We start from the raw sequence: 23,641 nt of genomic DNA on the forward strand, positions 1-23,641 counted from the left end.
TTTATTTTCCTCTGATTTTAGCATTAAGCAGAAAGCAATTGAAGTTAATAAGATTAAATTTTTAACATTAGCTCCAGTGGGAAATAGAGACCATGGGGTTTTTTTGATATGGTGTGATTAATTCCCACTGATGCAAGAGTACTCCTTGAGCAGCATCATAGTTTTGTCTTTTCATTCTTTGCCTTAGCAGTAAATTTAATAATCACTGATTTTTTTACTAGAATAGATAAACATGATGATGCAAGACAAATCAGTTGATGATACTATTCTTCAGACAATTTAATTTTCATCTGAAATGAAGAAGAAATGTTATTATATTAAAGGAAATATGGATGTAAAAATAATTACTAGTAGGCTTAAATACTGAAGACCATATTCAGGCAGTACATTTCCATAAAGTTAATAGGAGACAGGACCGCACACCCTCAACCACTTTGAGGATCTTAAGTTACAAATTTAAAAGCAAAGTGATCACAACCTCAGCCTATCTCCCCATTCAGATTCGGAGTAGAAATTCTGTTTAAGTACCAGTAATATATTGCCAATCTTTTTAAGATTGCACCCATTTAAAGAAACATGTACAAAGGAGAAGATTGAACTAAGAAGACTGCAGAAAAGTGGATTAGAAAAATTAAAAATTATTTTCACCATACACTTACGAAAACATAACACTTACTATAACATTGTATTTTCCAAAATTTTGTAGAATACACTGAAATCCCAAAATCATAGAATGAAGTCTTCTTTTTGGTAAGTTCCTGCTATAGGCTTTCTCCTTTGTCCAGTGTTTAAACTATGGGTGTTGGAACCCTCTTGTCCCAAATGTAGAATTATGGAATCATTTAAATTGGAAAAGACCTTTAATATCATTGAACTCAAACTGTTAAGTCCGCAACTAAACTGTGTCCCAAAGTGCCACATCTACAAGACTTTAAATACGTCCAGGATGGTGACTCCACCGCTTCCCTGAGCAGCCTGTTCCATTGCTTGACCAACCTCTCTATGAAGAAAGTTTTCCTAACACCCCAGCTAAACCTCTCCTGGTGCAACTTAAGGCCACTTCATCTTGTCCTAAAGTAAGTCCCTAACTCACACCTTCACAAACAGATGGCACAGGTGGGATGGGACACTGGATATAGTGGTGTCCTGCACTTCACATGGGACAGCAGCTCCACAATGGCATTTCCCACACAATGAAAGCCTACAGTTGGTTGAAGCACACCCCTCCACCATGGGGAAATGGAGGCAGTGGGCACCAGCACAGGACAGCAGGGGAGGCTGCAACAGGAGCTATGGGAGGCAGTAAGGAAATACGGCATTGAATAGAGTCTGCACTATCTCACATCTTCCTATATCCTGCTGCAGGATGCTTTTCCTGCCACAGCCTTCTCTCTCACGCCCCTGCACGGTGTCATTTTCCCCCGTGTGCACTCCCCTCCCACTCACCATCACATAAAGCACACACCATGATTTATGTCACCTCTCCAATCTGGCCCAGCATCTCGGAGGTGCAAGCATAGATGCAGTCTACAAAGGGTTAGGATTAATGCTTTATTGCAGCAGGCAAATGGCTCAGCTCCTAATGCAATTTTGTCCTCAGGAAGACCTGTAGCAGGTGGGAGCAGGCTGTCACAGGGCCTGGTGCCTTCTGTGCACTGACATATGTCCTTGTTGCTGGGCAAAAGGGCACATCCAATTAGGTGTCTTTTATTATTCAAGTTCTGCTGTTTCATCTGTTGATCATATATCCTCCTCCTGGCCCCTCTGCACCCCAGCTTGTGTAATGCACTGACATCTGCAGAGACACTGCTCTACCTGGGAAAGCTCAAGTGAAAATCTGATGGTGGAGACCAGGTATTTTCCTCTTGTAGACCCAAGCAAGGGGTGGCACAGCCGACAAGTTGAACAAGACCACAGTAACTACGATCCTCGAGCTAAAAAGATGAGAAATATGAGGTATCTGCCCTGCTGGGAGTAATAATTACAATGTATTATTAACAAAACTCAGGTTTCATCATTAACTTGACTCGGGTTTCAAGAGCTGATCTCACCCTAATGATCCTTCAAATTACATCCAGCCTTTCCTTCAGAGTAGAACCACTACCAGCACAGAAGTCTGCTGGTAACTGTTACACTGAAAAGAGAGCATGGGTAAAAATGAGCTATAAATACCACAATCAAACAGGTGCAAAAAATTACAGACATTTTAAGTTGCTCGAACTCAGGGCCATCTCACCACTTGGATCTGATCCTGCCAGAAAGATAGAGACTGTAACTTCAAAGCAGCTGAGAGGAAAGAGCTCACTGTCAGCGCATGCTGCATATGGCACAGCTGACCCGACCCTCCTTCTGCAAAGGATTGACTCCACTCAAAGATGTCAGTCAAGTCAGAACTCCTCTCTTGGATCTCAAAACATGAGAAAGGCCACCTACGCCTTTGCTATAATGAAGTAGCCAACTGTCTCTGTCACGACCCAACTCCTGCCACAAAAAACTTGTTTGATTTTGTTCCTCTCCCAAGTTCATCAGAGGAACTAAGACCTTCAAAAGTGTTCTCTCAACCCCTAAGCATGAGATGAAAATGCCACTTTAATTGTGGATTGGTGAGGCCTGCCTGAGTAAAATAAACCAAATTGCTCAGATGCAACTGAGTAAGAGGGAGCCTAATTGCTTTGCTAGCATCAACAAAGAGCTGCTGGTTCATTAGAGCAAGCTGGAGGAGCTGCTGTTTGCATCTTCACAAGCTGGGAATATTTGATTGCAAAATCGCTACGGATGTTTGATCCAAAATTCTGCCTCTGATTTCTGATCAGCAAAACTTAAAAGCAAAAAAGCAATATCGCTCTGATATTTTTCTTCTCAACTTCCTTTGGGGTAACAATTCATTTTTCTCCTTGATCTGTTCAAGGATGTCAAATCTCATCATAAGATAGGATATGAACTTTTATGTTCAGTATAAACTGCTTAGAAAAAGAACAGAACTGATGTGAGCCAAACTGCAGTTTCACATGACAGATGGAATATGCTGGCACTTAGGCTGCTATCCTGAAGTCTAACTGCAACAGGACCTTGCCAGAAAGAGCAAAGGGCAGAGGAAGGCCAGAAAAGGGCCAGAGGAGGTCAAAGGCACTCACATTTCCTGCTGACTGGTTAGAGCAGGTTTGGACAGCAGACAGCCAGGCAGATGGCAAAGGAAGCTTACTTCCATCTTATCCAACAGGGAAATAATTTGCTGAATCACACTAAAGGGGAATGTGGCAGCTAGTGTCATCAAAATGCCCAGGGGCATCCCCTGCTTGGGGCAGTTCTACACCCTTTTGGGAGACCACACTGCTCTGCTCAGGTTTGCCTGTGCACTCCCTCCTCATCATAAAGCTCACATAAACCACAGCCTTGCTTTATGCTTTTAAGTAGTTCTTCTCCATCACAACCATCTTTAGACTTAAAACTTTCTGAATGAAAAACTCAAACATATTCTCAGGCAGATAACTGCCTCAGCAAGTCTACCAAAAGCACCTTATTTTCTCCAACTCAACCTCCACATGTGAATAGGTCCACATACGGGCTCAGACACACCTGCATAAAGAGATCCATTTGCCTGAGTGTTTACTAATAAATGGTTGCCACTCAGAGGGACACCAGAAGTGCATCCAGTTGTTTTCCATTTTTTAAGGAAAAGGTTGTTTACGCCTCTAGGAACAAAGCCTTGATGAAGTTGCTCATAAAATGCACCACCCATGGATTCAAATCTGAATCTTTTCCTTTTTTCCCCTTTTTATGCAGTTTGAATCAGCTTGTGGGAAAGTTAATAGAAATATTCCACCAGTGAAATGAAAAGTGGATCAAACCAGTACAACACAAGCCTTCAATAAAGCAGAAAACTCCACATGGGGCACTCTTAGGAAAAATCACTCAAATGCAAAACTACCCATTGTGCTGAGGGCTCAGGTAGGTCAGCCCTTTGCATGCTCTGCTTTTCACTCAAGGTGCTCATCAAGAGTGGAACCCAAAACCTTCTTTTCTGACAGGTCATGAATTAAATAACTACAGCTGGTTTCCAGGATCTCTTACCTGCTGCCAGCAATCCCACATAGAAATAACAAAAGTCCTCACAGAGTAAATTATTTCTAGAGGTATCCTTTTAATCACAGACTGCTGTAAGATACTTCTTCTCCAGTAGCAGTGAGTCCAGGAAGCACAGAGTATCTGCCAGCATTAAAAGAGGAGCACATCTAAAACCACAGCTCCAAGTTGTCAAAATACTGCTTGTTGCAGGAATTTCATCTATGTTAACACTCTGCCAGAGCAGTCCAGGTAATAACAGCAATAACAGACAAGGAAAAAGTTAAAGGTATGCTAATATAAATAGGGCAGCATTGCTCACAGATATTTTTAAGTCCCAGTAGTGTTGATCCACCCATGAGCAGGTCTGAATTTAGAGGAAAGGAAAGAGTAAGTGGGTGACTACCCCACAGGAAGTTTCTATTTTGAAAAGTGTCTGCCTTGACTGAAAATCAAGATAACACCTCTGAAATTCCCACCTGTCAAATATATTCTGTTTCCTCCTTAGTCTTCTTTTTCTCTCTACAGTGAACTGAGCTGCTCTAAAATTATTTTTCTGTGATTTTCAGCAAAAGTAAACAAGGAAGGAACTGCAGACAAGCACTGAGGGCATTAAGCCCACAAGAGACCTAGCCTTTGTCCCCTTTGAGAAATCGATACAATGCCAGCTTGAGTCGACTCTGAATCCAAGTTTTAATTAGACAGAAGGTGAAATCAGTCGAACCTACCTCTTGCTCAAATACTATTCTTTCCTTAGTATCCCACTGTTCTCCAGAAAAAATGCTCTTCTGACCTGTTGGTTGCCTGTTGGTGACCACTTATGCAGGCACAGGATCCAAACTCTGTCCAACTGTGTCCTCACTATCTGCACGTTGTCTACCTCTCTATCGAGAGCCTCCAATAAAAGCTTCCTATAATAGAATTGTCCTGACTCACAGGTAGGGGGGCAGGGAAGCTGACCTCGCTGCAGCATCAAGAGTCTCTGACGCATTTTGGGAGGTTGTTTCAGGTCTGAAAGAATTCAGCCTTGTTTTCAATGAGGTTTTATACAATTAACTTCCAAAATATCCCCCTATAGCTCCATGTCCATTTGAAACTTGATACTGTTTAGTGGTTCAACTCAGCACTATTCAGGGCTTTAGCCGTGTGCTGGGTGAATTAGCAGTGCTCACCAGGAGAAGAGAGTTTCTCAGAAACGCAGCCACCCAGGCTCCTGCCTGGCTCCACCTCTTGTCCACCCACTCCCAGTTTCAGACATTTCACATTCCAAAACTGGAAGTGTCTATGCAACGTAAGGTCACATTATTGCACAACATGCTCTTTTCCTTCTAAGAGCCACTGCATCTTCAAAAGTACATCAACTCTAACAGCAAGAGAGCTGTTTACAGTGAATTTCTATCTGAGTGGGAGTATTTTCTCCATAAATCTTATAACAAGGACAGGACACGTATGGCTTTCCCTGCATTTGGTAAAATTCTTACCGAGATGGCATTTATTCAATACTTCCACATCAGCATGCCTTCCCCTTTAAGCTGCCTTTTGAAAAATTGAGAATTCATTTTTGCACTTCCTTAAAGTATTTCTGCGCTGGATAATTTTAGGACATACTAAACAGAACAATTTCTGCCTATCTTATATTTAGAACCAAGGCCTTTGCAATGCAACTGTGAAATACAACTGATTGTCACAAATGTAGGTTTTGCCCATTTGCCAAACAGTGAATAATTGCTGTGATCATTCCTTCAGTTAGTCCTCAAATTCTAACAGGTGAATGAAAACTCCAGTTTCAGTTATACTTGAAGAAAGCCTTCTGTTTTAGTATAGGGGACTACAAGAGTGGGGCTGTATTGTTTTTCCCACAGAACAACACACAGGTGGAAATGGTGGAGATACATTGTGCTCTTTGAAACAGTGCTGAGCTTTTTGGTACAATTAGGTCTTTGCTGTTTGCTTCTATACTTTGCCTAGTATAAAAGGCCTATTTGATGTTTCCTTGAATGCCAGCAACTTATGTTGGTATCACCTAAAGGCAGCTGTTGACATATTTAAATAAAGAATTAATGACCAGTCCTTATGTGTCCCCTCCTCTTTCTACTCAGACCTGTAACTTTTGTCTTCAGCACCCCTGGGGCAGCTAAGCAGTGGGGAAGCAGAAGGTTTTGGGGCTGGGAGAGTTCCCAGCACCATCTGGTAAGAATGGGGATGCTGGCAGGATAAATGACTAAGGCAGCTCTCAAAAATCCTTCCTGATTTCACAATCAAACAAGTTCTCCATAAACTGTCAGCCCTATCCTCTCAGAAAGAAGGTGATTCAGATCAAACAGTCAGCATTCAGAAATCTAATTCAGGCTGCCCAGTGAATATTATGAGGGTCGAAACAAACCAGTGACAGAGTAAGAGGGAATGGGAACTCCAGAGAATCCTATGAGAGGTGCAGAAAAAGGGACAGAGGAGGATCCTTTAGATGTGTGCTGGCACCACGCTTTTCTGTAGGTAAAGGTAGCCCAGGATTTTCACTCTGGGTCATTCATTTGGAAGACATGATTGAGAGTCAACTGCCCTTCATCCAGTGGAAGAGATACCTAAAACCGACCTAATGGCTTCAAGTTACTTAGCCCCTATCCAGTCTGTGAGCAAGTAAAAGGTTAGATTGTAATGTTTAACCACAACTCCCATGCCTTTCTGAGGAGCACAGGGGAGGCTGCCTGAAGGAAAGTCAGACATTGGCCATGCTGCTTCCTGTGTGCACCAGGTGAAAAAATCTGCACCTGCCTTCAGGCTCATGTAGATAGTGAGCTTCCTCTGGTGCAGTGGCTGTCACACAGTTCACTTTCTGATACAGCCCATTTCCTCCTGGGAGACATTTCCCTCGGGGACAACAGGGGCTACTATTCTGTGTGTGCCCCCAGTCACGATCACCAAAACTGCCACCATGCCATATAACCAAAGTTTTACTGCTGTGACTAGAACTTGCTCCATGTGTCAATGAGAACAGAAAGAAGAACTGCTATGAGAGATAGCAAGACAAAGAAAAAAGTTCATAGAAATCAGTACCACAAGGACAACCCAACACCTACCACAAACGCTGGTGCTATTCAAACTGCTAGCTTAAAAAGTAAAAGTGGTATTCATCCTTTTTTGATATTCATCCGTAAGAGGCCACTGTGTCATACGATGAACACCCTGGTGTCATCAGCATTCTCCCCCCTTCCCATATGCTCAGCACCAGGTGTCCAGTCACTTCCAGTAATGTCTCAGCCATTACCCAGCTGCCCTCAGTAGGGGTTGTCAGGGTAGGAATTAAAACACGCCAAGTGAAAGTCCTTCGTCTTGATAGTGTGATCTTAGTCAACTTTACAATCACTTAAACATACTTTTTATTCCTCATTAATATCAAATGGAGTCCAAGTGTTTCACAACTCCCACAGACATTTTAAATAACCAGTAAAATATACCCAAAATTTTGGGAAACTGAATTTAAACAGCAAAGACACAACCTCACAGATGAACAAGGCTCCTCTGGTTTCCCAGGGCTTGGGGCCTCTTTTTTAGAATTTGTTTTGCTTTGGCATTGCTTTTTCAGTAGTGAGTGGACTTTTTCACACAAGTGACTACAACCCAGTGTGGGACATGAAGACTGTCAAGGTGATCTGCCCACAGGAACTTCTTAAGAATAAAATGTTTGTACTGCCATTCATAATGAGATGAGAGACATAACAGGCAAATGCAACTTAATGCCAACTGAAACCATTTTAGCTCAGATCAGCTAAACAAAGGTCTTCTTCATGGAGTAAAGTGACTTAAAGGGAAGTATTTAATTCGGAGATTTCCATGGGAAAACAAAAAAATAAAAATAGCAATATGGAAATTTTCCAGTGGAAAACTTGTTCTTGTGGAAATTCCGCTTTCAATTGACAAATTGTTTTTATGGGAAATTCCTAAGCAGCTGTAGGCACAGCCCTCATGCTGAGACTTTTAAAAGCAGCTCATGTTTGACCCAGCACCCTCAGATTTCCCACATCAAATAAAATGCAAAAGCAAAGCCCTCGTCTTTCCCTTACTCCCGAGCACACCCTGCAGCACACAAGCAGTCCCACTGCAGGCATGAGAGTATATTGACTGCAGTGGCAGCATGCATGGGGTGCTTGCAGGAATTATCTTTTTATGTCCCAAATCAAGACTAACTAGAGGCTCTTACTGAGCTGTCTCTAATGCTCTGATAACTCTGATACTGGTAAAGCTGTCACTGACTCCAGCAACAGGTTTACCTGCATTAGAGATTGCAGGCTTGGGAGAATTTTAAATGAAACTTCTCACAGTGGACTGCATCAGGGAGAGAGAACTTGGTGCTGACTTTTATGTGCTTATGTGAATGGTCACAAATCATGGATATAAGTCGGTCATTATTAACTGTTTTACACTGGCTTAAACCTGTCAATGACAACTATAGACTCTACAGCCACCATTACAGAGAGCAAGACAAACATTTTTAGCAAGCTTGCTAAGCCTCTTCTAAATTTGCAGGAGCATTGAGTAAGTGTTGCCTTTACAGAGTGATATTAGGAAAGCATAAACCATTCATTATAATGCATCTTCTATCCACCACTTTAGCATGAATCATCATACTGTGTAAACAGGCTAGAAATTGTATTTATGGTAGGACTCAAAGTATCTCAGAAAGTCAGAGGAAGAAAAAACGTACTACAGGAGGCAGGCTTGTACAAAACCTCACAGTCCAGAAAGGTACTAGAAAGGTACTGAGCACCTAAATCATTCACCAGAACATTTGCAGTGATTTAAAGTGTTTCTGTACCAGACCTGAACATTTCACACTAATGCATTTTTAACGCAAAATAAAATTTAGAACCCTCTAGGTAAATTTGAGTAAAGTTAATTCTACTGGCTGTACGGGACTGGTCTTCACAATTTATTCTAAAGAGTGAAACTGTCTCTTTCCTGATGGCCTTCTGCCTCATACAGCCTATTCAAGTGCAGAGAGGATCCAGCTGATCAAGTTTGGATCAAGCCCAAACTGAGTTGGGCTTGAGAAGCTCAAGCACAGTGGAGCTTTAGCAGGAGCCAGAGCCCCAAGGTGCCATCGGAGGAGGCTTCAGCAGCTGGCTGCCTGCCAGGGGCTGAGGGCCACAAGGTGAAGAAGTGGACAAAGGCCACTGCTCAGCTGCTACAGTGACCTTCAGCTATGTTGATCTGCAACAAGAATGCAGCCCCTGGCCATGCTTCCTTGGCTGTCTGCAACACCACATACACACTCATGACATCGAGTTGGCACACACAGCCCATGCCCATGCTGCACACAGGGCCAGTGAGTTCCCTTCTAGCCCCAGTGCTGCTCTGCAGCAAGGCAGCACAGCAACCAGGTGTGCTCACCCAGGCACGCTGCACGGCCACGACAAACAGACACCCCAAGGCTGAATTGCAAGTAACTTGAATTTCAGAGACAGGCAAAAAAAATCCTGTGTCTCTCTACCTGAAGAGAGCCTTTTCTGATGTCACAGTAATAAAACTGCAATGAAAGCCTTATTAATGCAAGCTTTGCTACTGAAGTGTCAAGAAGGGCATTTATTTTCAGAGCCAGACACTTGAAGGAATACCCCACATGCTAGATAGCGTAAGTATCCTGCATTTCCAGTAGAGAACAGAGCTATGTCTACTACACTGAAGCACATGTGATAAGAGAAGAGGGCCTGGGCCTTTCTCCATATTCTCTGCATACCTGTTACTATCACACAGCTGCTCTGAAGTCTACAGTTTCCTGTGAAGTACAAACTGCATACCACTTCCCCTACGGAAAAAAAAGGCCTTACTTGTTCTTAATTGACGATGGAAATACTGTCATATTTTCCACTAGCCAAGCTTGAAACCATTACTGAACAAACCTTCATTAATTTTTCCACAACATTTTGCAGAAATGTCAGGAAACAGCTGCACCAGAATGATTAACTGTCCTTATCACTAAGGTTTCGTTGGCCAACTTCAAATTATATAGGTTTTCTTCTTTCAAAACTCTACATTTAGTGATATTTTTGTTATTCTTCATTTGACTGTTTCAGTACAACACTTTCTCTCCAAAAGTATCTGATTGCACATGTTCAGTGGCAGACAGACATTTTATGACCAATGGAAGAATTTGTACAGTTTGGAGCTGCATACTTCTAGGAAAAGATTGCTTCCTGCAGATTGCTCAGCTGTGCCTTTCTTGGATCAAATTCAATGAAATTCACAACTTGCAGTCAGATTGTATTTGCCAGTCAGGCTGCATTCATTACACTGACAAAAATTTCTCTTGCTACACTTTCTTATTCCTTTCTTTTCCCGTCCTCCTCTTTTCCATGTCCCTTCTCTCTCCCCACACTCTCTTTCTCACCTCTTCCTTGAGCTATACCATGTGTCAAAACTTATCATACAATGCCCTTACATTTTCTGGCAAAAACAAGTGGAACAGTACACATCACCATCCCAAACATGCAAACACTGAGATGCTAGAAGGCTTAGTACCAAATGAAAGTGCAGCCATCTGGAGGTAACTGCTAATGTGGATCTGAGCTTCCCAACCAGCTGAAACTTTGCAGTCTCAGAACTTTTTAGCAAAGTGTCAGCGAGCAAGAGACTCCACTCACAGGGCACTGTGAGACTCCACTCACAGGGACTTGCACAGGGCACTAACTGGACTGTAATTTTTCAAAATTGAAAATTCTTCAAATTTTGTTTAGAACACAGCAAGGTTCATAGAATTGCTTTTAAAGACTGACATTGTGGTATAGGGTCCTGCTTATATTTTGAAATTATTTAGGGTTACTACAGCATGGTATGTAGCAACAATTCTGCATATGTGTCACTGGCAGATTTGAAATTGCAATTGTTCACTCCATGTCTTAATTGAAGCTGTAAGCCTCAAATCTATCTTAAGGTATTTTTAGACAGAAGGAAATACAGATGCAAACAGGTATATGTATGTCTTGGAAGTTAAATAAAATTAATATCATCAAGTGAGGGGGGTTCAGTGTTCTAGTGTTCATGCTGTTATGACCCCCAGCAAAAAGTAGGGTACTTGCAGAATTATAAAGAAATGAAACATATAGAGGTTAATCTAGGTATTATAAAGAATCCTTCCAGCTGCCTGTATTTCAAGACCATTTGCATGTCTTGCTTCTTAAAAGTATCTGTGGCACAGCAGTGTGCAGTGCAGCACACCATCCCCGCACAGCCCTGCTCAGGGAGAGGCAGCCACTGATGCCCTCGCCCTGTGCTGGGTTACCTCCTGAGCTCCTGCATTGCCTTCAGCAGGTACACGGACACCTGGGAGCCCCTGGGCCAGGATGCCTAACACAGAATGCTGGCCCTGTTATTTAGGTGGTGCAGTGCTGGCTACGGGAAAAAAAAAAAAAAAAAAAAAAAAAAAAAAAAAAAACCAGCTCTGTTTTTAAATTACTCTACCAAGATATCTGCTTAGATGGCAGAAATCGCAGTACGCTATATTCTGCTTAAAATACGCATGAATATAAATGGGTTCTATTTACAAGACATGAAATACTGCCAAAAGTACGCGGGTTTTTTGAGGATTCGGTTTTATAACTCGCAACGCCAAATTTCTCCTTCACGATCTCCTTATCTGTCTCTGCTCTGGTTTGAAAGCAGCAGCTCGCGGTGCCAGAGGATGTCAAGGACCGTGTCCTTCCAAAAGGGGGGAAGTCAGTGTGTGTGTGTGTGTGGTGGGGGGGAATGAAGTTGTTAGATTTCATTAAACAAGCGCTGACTCTGATGGCTCCGGGGGTTGGGCTCGGTTTTGGGGTATGGGGACGCTCTGGAATGGCCAGGAGCCGAGGGCCGGCCCGCAGAGGGGCCAGGGCTGCCACAGCAGCTGTGCCGGGCAAGGGATTCTCCCTCCACACCCCGCCAGCCCCCGCCGGAGCCGCCGGGAGGCTGCAGAGCGCAGTGCCCGTTTCTGCCTCCTCTGGACCGTCTCGTGTCCCATCCGCCCCCCGGCACAGGCTGCTCAGGGAACTGACCAAAGGATTTGCTGTCCAGACACCCTGCTCGGCCGCCTCCGGGATGGGAAAGATGTTTTGCCTCTGTCTGCTACCAGCGGGACCAGAAGCAATTGCCCTTCTCAGTTCCCCGAGTTTGCACGTCTGGAGCTCAAACCTACAGGAAGATTCAGCCTCCTTCTATTCACGCTGTCAGCAATGAGCAGCAGCATCTAGGGGCAATGTCACAACAAAAAGAGAGATCTTGAACTTGCTTCACCCTTTGTGTAGTCATTTATATTTGGGCAAAGTGGATAACAGCTCCTTTAGCACTGGCATAGTGGTATTTTATGCTCGCTCGGCATTCACTTTACCCAGGTATAAATAGCAAAAGGTTTCAGACAGTAGAGAATCAGGACCAGTATCTTCAAAGGATTCTCAGCCAAAATAAGGCAGCTAGTCCTCCACACCACAGCTTGCAGTCTTGCTCAGCTGCAGGAAACATTCCCTGAAGGATGCCTGGGACTGCTGGTTTGACAGCATTGCATGCTCTTGGTCCTTGGAGACAACGTGCCTTCCTACCACCCTGTGCCTAGTGGTGGAATCAGGCTCCAAGCTTTCACCTGTAAAGTAGGCAGTAATAGGCTTCCATTTCTTAATGGGAGCCCTTCGTTAGCTCACACAGCGTATTTATTACCCTACCAGTATTAAGTGCTTGCCTTAATATCCTTAGCACACGAGGTACTGGTACATATCATCATAGTTACAATAACACTGGTTTGAACAATGTTAATTGAGAGCATCTATTCTAAAATGCAATTGTTCCAAACAGAAGTGTGCTATTACTCGGCTGACACATTATTGGGGAGAGTTCTCCATGTACAAGAGCCACAGCAGTAAGGGCCCAATGCACACAAGTGCCATTAAGTTACCTGCTAACAAAATTTAAAAATGCATGCTAAAACCCCATTTCAGAGGATGGCAGCCGTACTCTTGTGTACCAAAGTTCTCAGTTTTCCGCTTAAACCCTGCCTGGTGAGTCAGGACATGGCCAGGTTTCCATATTCCAGCAGTGTTCCATTACTCCTCCTTATAAATTTCACACGCTGTTAATGCTTTCCAAACTGGCAGCAGAGCTCAGGGGTGCATGAGGACAGTTTATTTTCCTGCTGAACTTTAAACAGAAATTCCACAGGACCTCTGGCGGGGGTAACAGCCCTGCTGACAGCCATCAGCTCACACCCTCTCGCCCACCCAACTTTGATCCCAGGCTGTGCAGAAACAGCTCAGCTCCTCTCAGAGACTGCAGAGGGGAAAAAGAACAACGGAAATACCCACGACTCCCATTGCAGGGACCTTGAAAGGGACCCATAAGAAGAGATGTCCCATATAGCACCATCCTTGACTGCAGAATATTTGGATCAATTCCAGGGTTGAGCAAAGGTTCAAGGGATTGCCCTTCTCAATTTAACCCCTTTCACTGAATTCATATATTGAATGAAACATAGGCTCAACACTATTTACATAATTCTGAAAAATATGGCAGGGTTATCTCGTCATATGTTCTGTGTTTTCTTTGAACACCTTCTCCTGTGCTCATGATATCTCATGAGAATGTTCAGGATCTTCCTTATACACCTAGCTTCTATGGCTGAAGATAAATATTGGGTAATTAAAAAAAAAAAAAAAAAAAAAAAAGGAAAGTCAATGAGAGAGATCAAACTTTCCTTAACCTTTTACTCTTTCAAGCTTGTCTTAATAAATTCTAAGAGCTAACACTTCTTTTACCATCAAGGATGTGCCTGTAGAGAGAAGATGAGAAAACAGGAGCTTCTCAATGCTTCAGGTGTCCTATAGCAACAAAAGTAACTGTGTACTGCACACAGGCACAGATTTTGAGACTGTGGATGTGAAAATTGACCAACTTGGTCAATCAACCCAAATAAACCTGGCACTGCAATTAGAAGCTGAAAATTGACCTTTTCTTGACAAGATAAATTATCTTCTGAATTATCAGAAAGATAAGTAAGACCTCTGTTGGGGATACACTAACTTTAAGCCATCTTGGGTGTCACTGCATTCAACAACATCAGCACTTTCATAACTGCAGTTTCTACGTTCCCAAGTGTTCCCATCTAGAGGAGAAATTAAACCTTGAACAGTACTATCCATGGTGCATTGAAATGGTAAGACTGTCAAGTAGAAATCATCAACTTATATTTTAGTACAAAGTAAATTAAAATCTCCAGACATTTCAGATATAAAAATCTCACCCACCATATCTTCTTGTATTTTTACAAGCACACTTTTCTGCTTGTTTAGTTCAAGAAGTAGGGTCCCTAGGTACTTTATACAAGAATTGCATAAGAGAAGAGAAAGTGGAAGACCAAATATGTGGACAAAGTGAAGACATCATTTCCAAATTAACAAAAACCTGCCCCAAAAGAGAAATGTCTCTGATTTCAGCAAAAGCAGGCTTCAATTGTAACAAAACACATAATCAGGATTTATATGTGGGTGACTTCCACATGAAACCTTTTGAGAATGAAAAACTCAGACCCGCTCCCTCAGCTCACGCAAAACCACCCTTCCTTCGCTCTCCTACCTGGCTGCTGTCATCAAAGGTGCAAGCGAGTAATGGTTCCAGTCAAAGCAATTTGGTTCACTACTCCAGCAAATATGGCTGTTGACTCTCTCTTCCACCTATTTCGAAAACAAATATTAAAGATTTTTAATGACTGCGATCAATTCAGCTTGCTGTTTGATTTTATAACCAACATTTTGGTGTTGGCTACAGCAATACAATGTAAGAACTTCAGAGATTGTCACAGTCATTCTTGCTACCTTCAGAGCAATGTGGCATGAGCAATCAGTACATCTCCTGTGGTTTCCAACTTGCTGTGGGCTAGAATACACATCAACTAATGCATGTCAAAGTGAAAACAATAGACGTACAAGGCCAGTAGGTGCATACAATGATGTATTTTCAAACACAATATATACAAAAGGCAGGGTAAACACAAAGCATGAGTTGTCTTTGTAGTATTTTTACATTTAGGCCTTGTCATTCCAAGTGTTCTCCCTAATTTCTGTCTAATTTTGAAAACATCATGCCCAAATCCTAACTTAGGATCACATAATTTTTAGTAAATGCAAATACTTTCCTGTTATTGAACCAGAGCAACATGATTGTCTTTCATCCTGCTTCTTTCCTATTTAGCACTGTGCTTTGAAAGTGAGATCGCCTCTAGGAATTCCTGTTTCCATACGATGCTAGTACATTTTAGGAAGTAAGTTATTAGCATACACTGTGAAAAACAATCATAATCCTTACATTTCTCTTTACATGTGATGGCACTCTGGGAAAGACCGCAAAGAAAGCACTTTATAAATGCAGAAGACGTGCTGTAGACGTGTGTGCAGGAGTGTATGTGTACCCAAGGCACAGAGCACCAGGAGATATGTTCATTAATGTGTTAGACATGTTAGCCACAGGCTGCTCTGCTCACACCTTGCAGGGAGTGGGTTATTGAATACCCTTTACTGGAGTATACAGACAAGGCACCAGGAACTGGAGACTCAGATCTAATTTGTACACAGCAGAGCTGGCTGAAACACCCACCTTGTAAATACTAAGGAAACAAACCTTCAGTGATCTTGTAGTGACAAGGAACTCCAATGGGCTTGGCTGTTCTGATTTTGTCAAGACCAGTGTGAACACACAGACAAACACAGCATGTATTTTGCTCAGGGCACTTTCTTTCAGGCTTCCCTGAATACCCACATGAGATCTCAGGTGATGTAATGGGTAGGAAACAAATGTGAGCATCCCAGGTGGATGTGCTCCTGCACAGGGCAGCACTCCAGAGGTGCACAGGGTCCCAGCAAGAAGTACAGCTCATGTTGCCCCTTCTCCTGCTCTTTTGCCCTGGCTGTGTCACTGAGTGGCACAGGTGATCAGGTCACCAGAGCAGAAGAAGGTATGTGCTCCTCAAGAGCTTACTCAAGTCATGGTAAGGAGCCTGTCAGAGGACTTGGAGAGGAAAATCAAACTTAGCACACCTAACTTGCAGATTTGTGCCCGCAGCCTGACCATACCTTGAAGCCAAAGAAAATTTCCCTCTGCTTCCAGCAGGGAAAGACTGTCCTCTGTGGGGTGGGCAACACATGGTGCTTCCACTGCTAGCAGAGCACAGATGTGAGCTAGTGGAAACAGGGTGCCAAAAGCTGAAAGGTAAAGCAGGCCTGTAACTGGCTGACAATAAAACGGATATGCTTATGCTGTTTTTCCCTGCAATGTTTGCTACCAGCAACAAAAACAAATAGCAAATGATAATGTGTTATTGACCAGCTATGTCACCAGCAGTCTATACAGGCATCTGAGTATATAAAATAACACATGCTCTGGCTGCAGCCCCTGGCGCTTTCTCACACCAATCTACAGCTTTCTAGGAAATTATCTGGGTGTCAAGCCAGGAACCACTTTTGAACCTTTGAACAGACAGGGTCCAATATGGTTTTAATCTGTTGGTGAAACCTTGGCATGGCTCTGCTCAAGGGCAAAACTATATATTTAGCAGGGCCAGTAATTCAGTCACTACTTTTACAATTGACCTGAAAAATGTTCCAGCCAAAAAAGCAAAGCAAAGCAATAAAGAAGTTGTGAGTCTTTATTCTCCCATACTTCAGTAGGACCTAGAGGTATTCTGGATTATAGCATCCTCCCCCTGGTGTGGCATGGATACCTTCCAGCCCTAAAGCAGATACCACTGTATTTTCAAAGGCCAAACTGGTTTTAGTGATGCTGGCTACACGAACTTGTTTATCTTATCTGCAACCTAAAGGCAAGGGGTTTTATTCTCATTTACACTCAATCCTCTTTACAGCACCCTGGCAGAAGTAGAGAAGACTTTCATGAAAAGAGAATAAAGCCATAAGTGAAAGATGTCATTTATAGAACAAAATCACACCTCTACAGCTCCAGCTTCATAGAGAGGGTTTAAATTGAAATCCATGAGGAGCACTATATTCCATTTTGCCCTAACCTATTTTAGCTCAAAACTGATGGGATCGAGTATCTTCCCACTTGCTGTGGTAACCTCATTATCTTCAACATTCTTCCTCAAAGAATACTCTAGCATCTGATCCATTCAACGCAGGCTGGATCAGTTTCTGAGTATTTAAGAAACTTAATCATTACTTACAAGGAGGCAAAACATTATCCAAACCAAGATCTGGTTAAGGACAGCAGTTTTGTCCTGGCAGTACTAGTGCATCGCCTTACTAACTTAGCATCTCATAGCAGCACTGGTTCTAGCAAATGGTCTGAAGGAACAGCCAACCTGCTGAGTCTCTAACAAGCCCAGATAACACATGTTATCAAACAGGATTTTGCTGCCTAATTAAAGCTCCCAGAGTTATTGTTTGGTTAGTAAAACAATATTTGTTTTTTTCACTGCATTAGTAAAAATTTGAGCAATCCTTTGTTCCTTTGCTGCAGAAGAAAACGAGCGTGCCTCCAATGCCTGCCCACCAAAGACAGACAGTAATGCAACCACCATGCTGAGCATTTTCTAGTGCTTAGAAATTGCTAGGTCTCTTCTTACAACTAACAAATGATTGGGGAAAAGGAAATTACCTAAAGTTGCATCAGAGGAGGTTTAGACTGGATATTAGAAAAAACTTCTTTGTGGAAGGAGTTGTCAAGCCTTGGGACAGTCTGCCCAGGGCAGTGGTTGAGTCACCATCCCTGGAGGTATTTAAAAGACATGCAGATGTGGCACTTGGGGACAAGGCTTAGTTGTGGACTTGGCAGTGCTGGGCCAACAGCTGGACTTCCAACCTAAACGATTCTGTGATTCTATTTGGTCATACCTGGTCATGACTCTCCTAATCTCCTGCAGTTGTTTGCCAACCATTGGGACTATGAATAGACAAGCTCATCAGAAGGGAAATGAGAGTATGAAAATCACAGCATGTCTCACTGTTTGGAAGAGCTTTTTCAGTTTGAACTTTGCCTCTCAAATGTTCTGGGAATAGCTTTTTACATGGGACCTGGATACAGAGTCAGAAGTGCTCTGATAATGACTTTTACACCATCTGCTTTCGAAAGACTGCTAGCAGCCTTGGTAACCACTGTAATCGTTTTCTAGTCATGAAACTACAACTTAAGTGGTGAAACAAAAATGTAACAGAGACATCAGCATCATCTGACCATAAGAATTAATTAATGTCATGGATCAACAAAATTTTTTTGCTTTATATTACTTCTTATGTATTTGTTAAACTGACACTTTAAGGTCAGTTGAGGGTAAGGGGTTGACAGTGAGATTCCTGTGCACCTTCCAAAGGAAAAAAAAAAAAAAGTCAGAGATCTCATGTGTATTTTAATCAGAAACTATAATTTTTGGAAAGCAACTGGATAATATTTTACTGCTAATTATTCAAAGATTCTGAAATACTACAGTAAAAAGGTGAAATTGCTTCAAGAGTACAAAGGGTAAATAAAGCCATGCCCATGTTGCTCCTTAGCTGGCTAGCAGCAGATAGCACTCCAGCACAGACTGTAACTTACCATCGTTTGGGGATTTACCTAAAGCCTCACTTTGACCACTTCTGTAAGGTACCATTAAGTTGCAGCCAGGTTCTAGGATTATACAAAATAATTTGTACTAAAGAAGAGCCAGGCAATACGGGTAGAAAAATGTGCATGCTTCTGCAGTGCATCAACAAACAACTTGAATTCATGGCTGGTAACTCGAAACAGTGGGGCTATATGCAAATCTCCCACTCCAAATCATCTTGCATGACTTCTCTCTTTATAGATGTTTTCTTACTTAACACAATAAATGACCATAAAAATTTCTGTACTGTAATATGTAGAGAGTGTGAAGCTAGTCAGAGTGAATTTTCTAATATTTTAATTTTTTCATTTTTCTCTTTTTGCTCCTTTCCTCCTTTCTGAACACAGAAGGTCCATAGAACTCTGAATTACTGTCTGTAATGGGAGAACTAAGAAGTCTAAAATTTGCTTGATTGCAGCTATGATGCATTAAGTTCCAGGCATCAATCTCAATTGCAGCACTTTTCCTCCAATGGGCAATATTTTACAGCTATCGCTCTCTAAACAAAACACAATTTATTATACACACAATTTGACAGCTACAGCAGCTGAGACTAGAAGCAAAAAGTCTTCTGACATGAGGAAGGTAAAAGCAATGTCATACTTTAAATTGATTTCATATGATCGATGCCAGAAGACAATCGTCTGTGAAATGATGTTCATGCCCTGATCAAATGCAATCATATAATATGCAATTGAATTTGGAAAAAGTGGAAGAAAATAATTTCCATTAGTTTACTGGTGTTCTTTATGTGTTCATCTTTGAATGGATTAATTAAAATACTTAAAGCAGCTCTACCTTTGCCCTCTTAACTCCAGGTCATTCTGGCAGCTCCTGATACTGCAGAAATATGTTTTCCTACAACCAGTTTGATAAAATTAACAGATCAAATCTTGAACTACTTCCAAAGTAAAAGGTATATAATTTATTTTTTGAATCAAATGTCTCTATGCTGTAAACATTTTTGTCTTCATTATTAAAACAGCAACAGATTTGAAGCCTGCTTTCTTTTTCAGTATTTATGCTTCTTTTGTTTTCCTCTATTTCCTCAATAGGAGTGTGATAGCCCATTTAAATCTGTTTTATAGACAGCTTTTCCTCATTTTGGTATCCTGCTAACACCACATTGCAGATCTCAATGCAAAGAGCACCAAGAAATCTTTGAAAAAATTCAATTTGTTCAAATTTGTACATGAATAAATTTATGTGCATACATGTATGTTTATCAACATAAATATATGTATATTTCCATATATGCATATTTATACATATTATATAAATAAAAAAGGCATATTTACTAATGCATGTGTGTTAGTGGAGCTGGTTTTATTGCCTCTCAGACTCTGCAATCCAAACAAAATTTAACTAAAAGGAACATCTATGAACTTTGTTTACTTTACATGTAGGTAATTCACTTTACTAAAACCAAGAACCTAATTTCTTCTTGGGAGCTTCGATATGTTATCTCCTCTGTCTTCAGAGCCCAACGTACACAGGAGCTTATTTTGCTGCCACCACTGAAACTATGATTTTGGGTTACTTTTTTCACTTCAGCCAGGAACTAAATTAGCAAGAGCACATCCCCCTAAGTATAGGTCCATAACCTCACTGCAAAAAATGGTTCAGATACTGCCAGCTGAGACGAGCACCCTCACTAACCAGGCTTGATGCTTTTAGACAATGGTCAAGCTGACAATTGACACAGTGTCCTCAAACACACATTGCTCAACCCATTTGCCTAGCCTGCTGCTGCCAAGAGGGCTGTTTGTGCAGGCAGCTGGCAGGAAGATGGGAGTACATTTGGCGATCCTCCGAGAGTAGGCAGGGAAAATGAAAACATCGCATCTCAGCCAAGCCCAAGATAGGATTCTAGGTAAAGCTCATGCTCTATGGGATCCAAACATGCTCTGGCAAAACAGACTTTGGCAAAATCATCATGAGGAACCTCCCACACTGAGTGGCCTTGGCTTCAATTCTCTCTTTGAATGACTATCCTGCTATGACACCCACGCATTGGGGAAACCAATGCAGCAAGGTACACAATGAAGAAACTGAGGCAGAGGAACTAAGTGGCCATTAAGGCCACTAAACAGGTAGCCTACAATATGGCAGGTATCCCACTAGACCATGGCAATCACTTGAGCTGCCAAAACTATCTCCATCTCCACGGGAAGACCATTGCAAACATCAAGCCCATGGCAGAGTAATGGCCATAGTGCTGGACAATCTCAGCAGCAGGCAAAAGCTAACTTGTCTCTAAGAAGCTGGCAACTGGTCAACCATGCAGGATAGCAGGAGGGAAGTGGGGTGTCTGAGAGCAATTGGGTTTTGTCAGCAGGAAAAATAATCTAAAGGCTTGTTTACAGAGTTCTGGTTGTTACCTGCAAAATCTAAGCCAAGGTTCCCTATAAAATAAAACTAAGAGCTCAGTGAGTCTGGTGTTAATTAGAAGTATAGACTTCACTCAAGGCACTCTGAATTTAGACTAGCTAAGCTGAGATCAGTCTCATAGAGTTGCAGAGACAGCTTGTACAGCACAGGATTACACAATTGTTGTTTCAAGTTGGCAGTCTCCGCATAACACCATCACTGGCAGCTGATCATTTCTCTTGAAAATCTGAATGGGCCACCAAACCATCTCTGAGCACACACTTCTATAGCACTTCTGCTGGACACCATGTGACCTCTTTACAAAGAAACTACCTCACTATCCTTTGTTATTGCCACATCTAGAGAGAGACTGTTTAAAGTGTCCTTTCTCCCAGTCCTTCTACTCTGGTCCTCCAGGTCTTAAAACTACCAAGAGAAAGGCAGCAGTGAAGTCTTTGGTCCTTCCCAGTGAGGCAAGATCCCTCTGCACTGATGTCACTCTGTTCTTGGGGTGTGCTCAGTAAGACAGTAATTTGTCATGAGCGTGGGCCCTACCCATACATGGCAGGCTGGAGGAGGAATGACCTCAAACTCCGCTTCTAATCCAGGGGGCGTTGCCAAAGCAGAGTGTTTGAGTTTGATGCATGAAGCGCAGAGATATTTTCAGCTACTGAATCACACTTTTGGCTCCACAGCTAACTTGAACTTCTCCTTAGTTTTGTTTGCAATTTTTCACATTTTGCGATCACCACTGACTCTCAGAAAAAGAAAAATAGGTGGTGTTTTAAAGAAAAAAAACCCTCCATAATCAAAAATGTGAAGCTTTTTTTAAAAAATAAATTTTATTTGAATAACTTCTATTTTATTCTCTTGCATGTGTGGAGGACTGGAGTTAAACAAATTACTAATAGATTATGGTGCATCACCAATGTCTGGCTTCTTTATTACATGTTCCAAATATATGCTATTAAATGCTGCCAGTGAATGTTTTCTAATGATTTTTGTGCCCAACACAAGAATGAAAGAGTCTGAAAAACAAGGCAGTGCAACAGCAGTTAGCTTGGACACAGCTACACAAGAGCTCTCAGCTATATATTTCTACAGCTGAAGAAAAATATTTTGTATACTTGCCCCATGAAACCATATTCATCTGACCACAATTCACAACCATAATTTGAAACTGGCAGTAATGAAAAAGCAAAGTGTCATTTTACATTACAAAGGCCACAAGTCTTAATTGGTTTATCCTGCCTGCTACAACTGCATTACCTCTCTGTCACTGTAGCCTGAGCCTACTCTCACTGATTTGGGAGGAAAGCTCTGGCAGAGAAATTATGCAACCTCAGTCACAGCTAAGCAAGTCCTTTAAGCATATGCTTAATTCCATCTCTAATCAGTAAAGTCAATTCAGCAAAGTAAAGCATGTGCTCAAGTCAAAAGTGAATAGGTAGCGAGCATCTTTTTGAATATTGGTTTTGCACAGGGTGAGGATGTAGCACAAAACTTCCCTTGATTTCCTTTGGAGCTCATCAGGCTGGAAGAAGGTAGGATTCAGCTGTTAATCAAACTGTCACTCACACATGTAAAGTACGAGTATTTTAACTCATCCATAGTTCGGTTAAGCAAAAAAAAAATAAAATTAAAAGGTGATGGGATATATCCTGGGAGTGGACATAGATATATATACATATACATATACATATACATACACATACACATATACATATACATACTACATATACTATGGATTGCAGGGACCACAGAAACAGGAGTCAACACAAAAAAAATGAGGTAAGAAGCTACCATAGGAAATTCTGTACATACACTGCTGATGAGCCTCACTGAGCCTTTTCAAAGAGGGAATTGGGAGCTTTTCTTATATACTGGAAGAAGAGTGAAAAATAATGGACATTCAAACTCTTCATTTACATTTTCCTCATGTGGCAACAAAGAAAGGGTGGGAATAATAAGCACTCTACTTTGATAAGGAATGTGGCTCTTCCCTTGATGGACTGAAGTAACAGGGCAGCCTCTAATATAATCTGAAACCTATTCTTTTCCTTTAAATTTCTTTCAGCCTTTGCAAGCAACATTAATCTAACAGAGACGACTTGCAGCCAAGCACAGATCCCCAGGAGCATTCCTCGACTGCAGACAAGTGGGAAAGGAAAAGCCTGTTGCAAAGAGCAGGGCTGGAACCAGTCATGGGGAATTTATGCCCAGCAGCAGGCTGCACCATTTGCCTGCCTCTGCCCTTCTCCCCAGATGAAGGAGCCTTATCTACCTTTGCACATATCAGAATCAATTACAAATACCATGGGGCTGCCCTAAATTATGCTCTGCTGCCCGAGGCTGCTTTCTGCCGAGATCCCAAGCGAGTCCCCATAGAAAAAAGCTGTGGGGAATGTGGGGAAGAGAGCTCTGAGGGCCAGGCTCTACCTGTTCTTCCGCTCCTCCAGCTGCTGTCAATGCACTGACTTGTTCTGTGTTTGAGATTGCAATCTGTCCCTGCCCCAAAGGTGCTGCCAACTGTATAAATGTTTTCAGAAATTAAACAACTCCAGAAAAGCACACATTAGGCAAACATATTCTCTCTTCACA

The 23,641-nt window shown here is 42.0% G+C and overlaps 1 protein-coding gene across 5 annotated transcripts in view; it reads right to left on the bottom strand.

Moving 5' to 3' along the window:
* HIVEP2 (HIVEP zinc finger 2) overlaps positions 1 to 23,641 on the bottom strand; it is a 136,745-nt gene that overhangs the window by 37,580 nt on the left and 75,524 nt on the right. For 3 of the 5 annotated variants that reach the window (XM_083856874.1, XM_083856875.1, XM_083856876.1), the window contains one exon: positions 14,653 to 14,750. The exons of the other annotated variants lie outside the window; for them this stretch is intronic. The gene's annotated coding sequence lies outside the window, so the exon portion shown is untranslated. The remainder of the gene's footprint in view (positions 1 to 14,652; positions 14,751 to 23,641) is intronic. 5 annotated transcript variants of the gene reach the window in all.

Source organism: Zosterops lateralis (genome assembly GCF_965231275.1).
Source record: "Zosterops lateralis genome assembly, chromosome: 3".
Lineage (NCBI taxonomy): Eukaryota > Metazoa > Chordata > Aves > Passeriformes > Zosteropidae > Zosterops > Zosterops lateralis.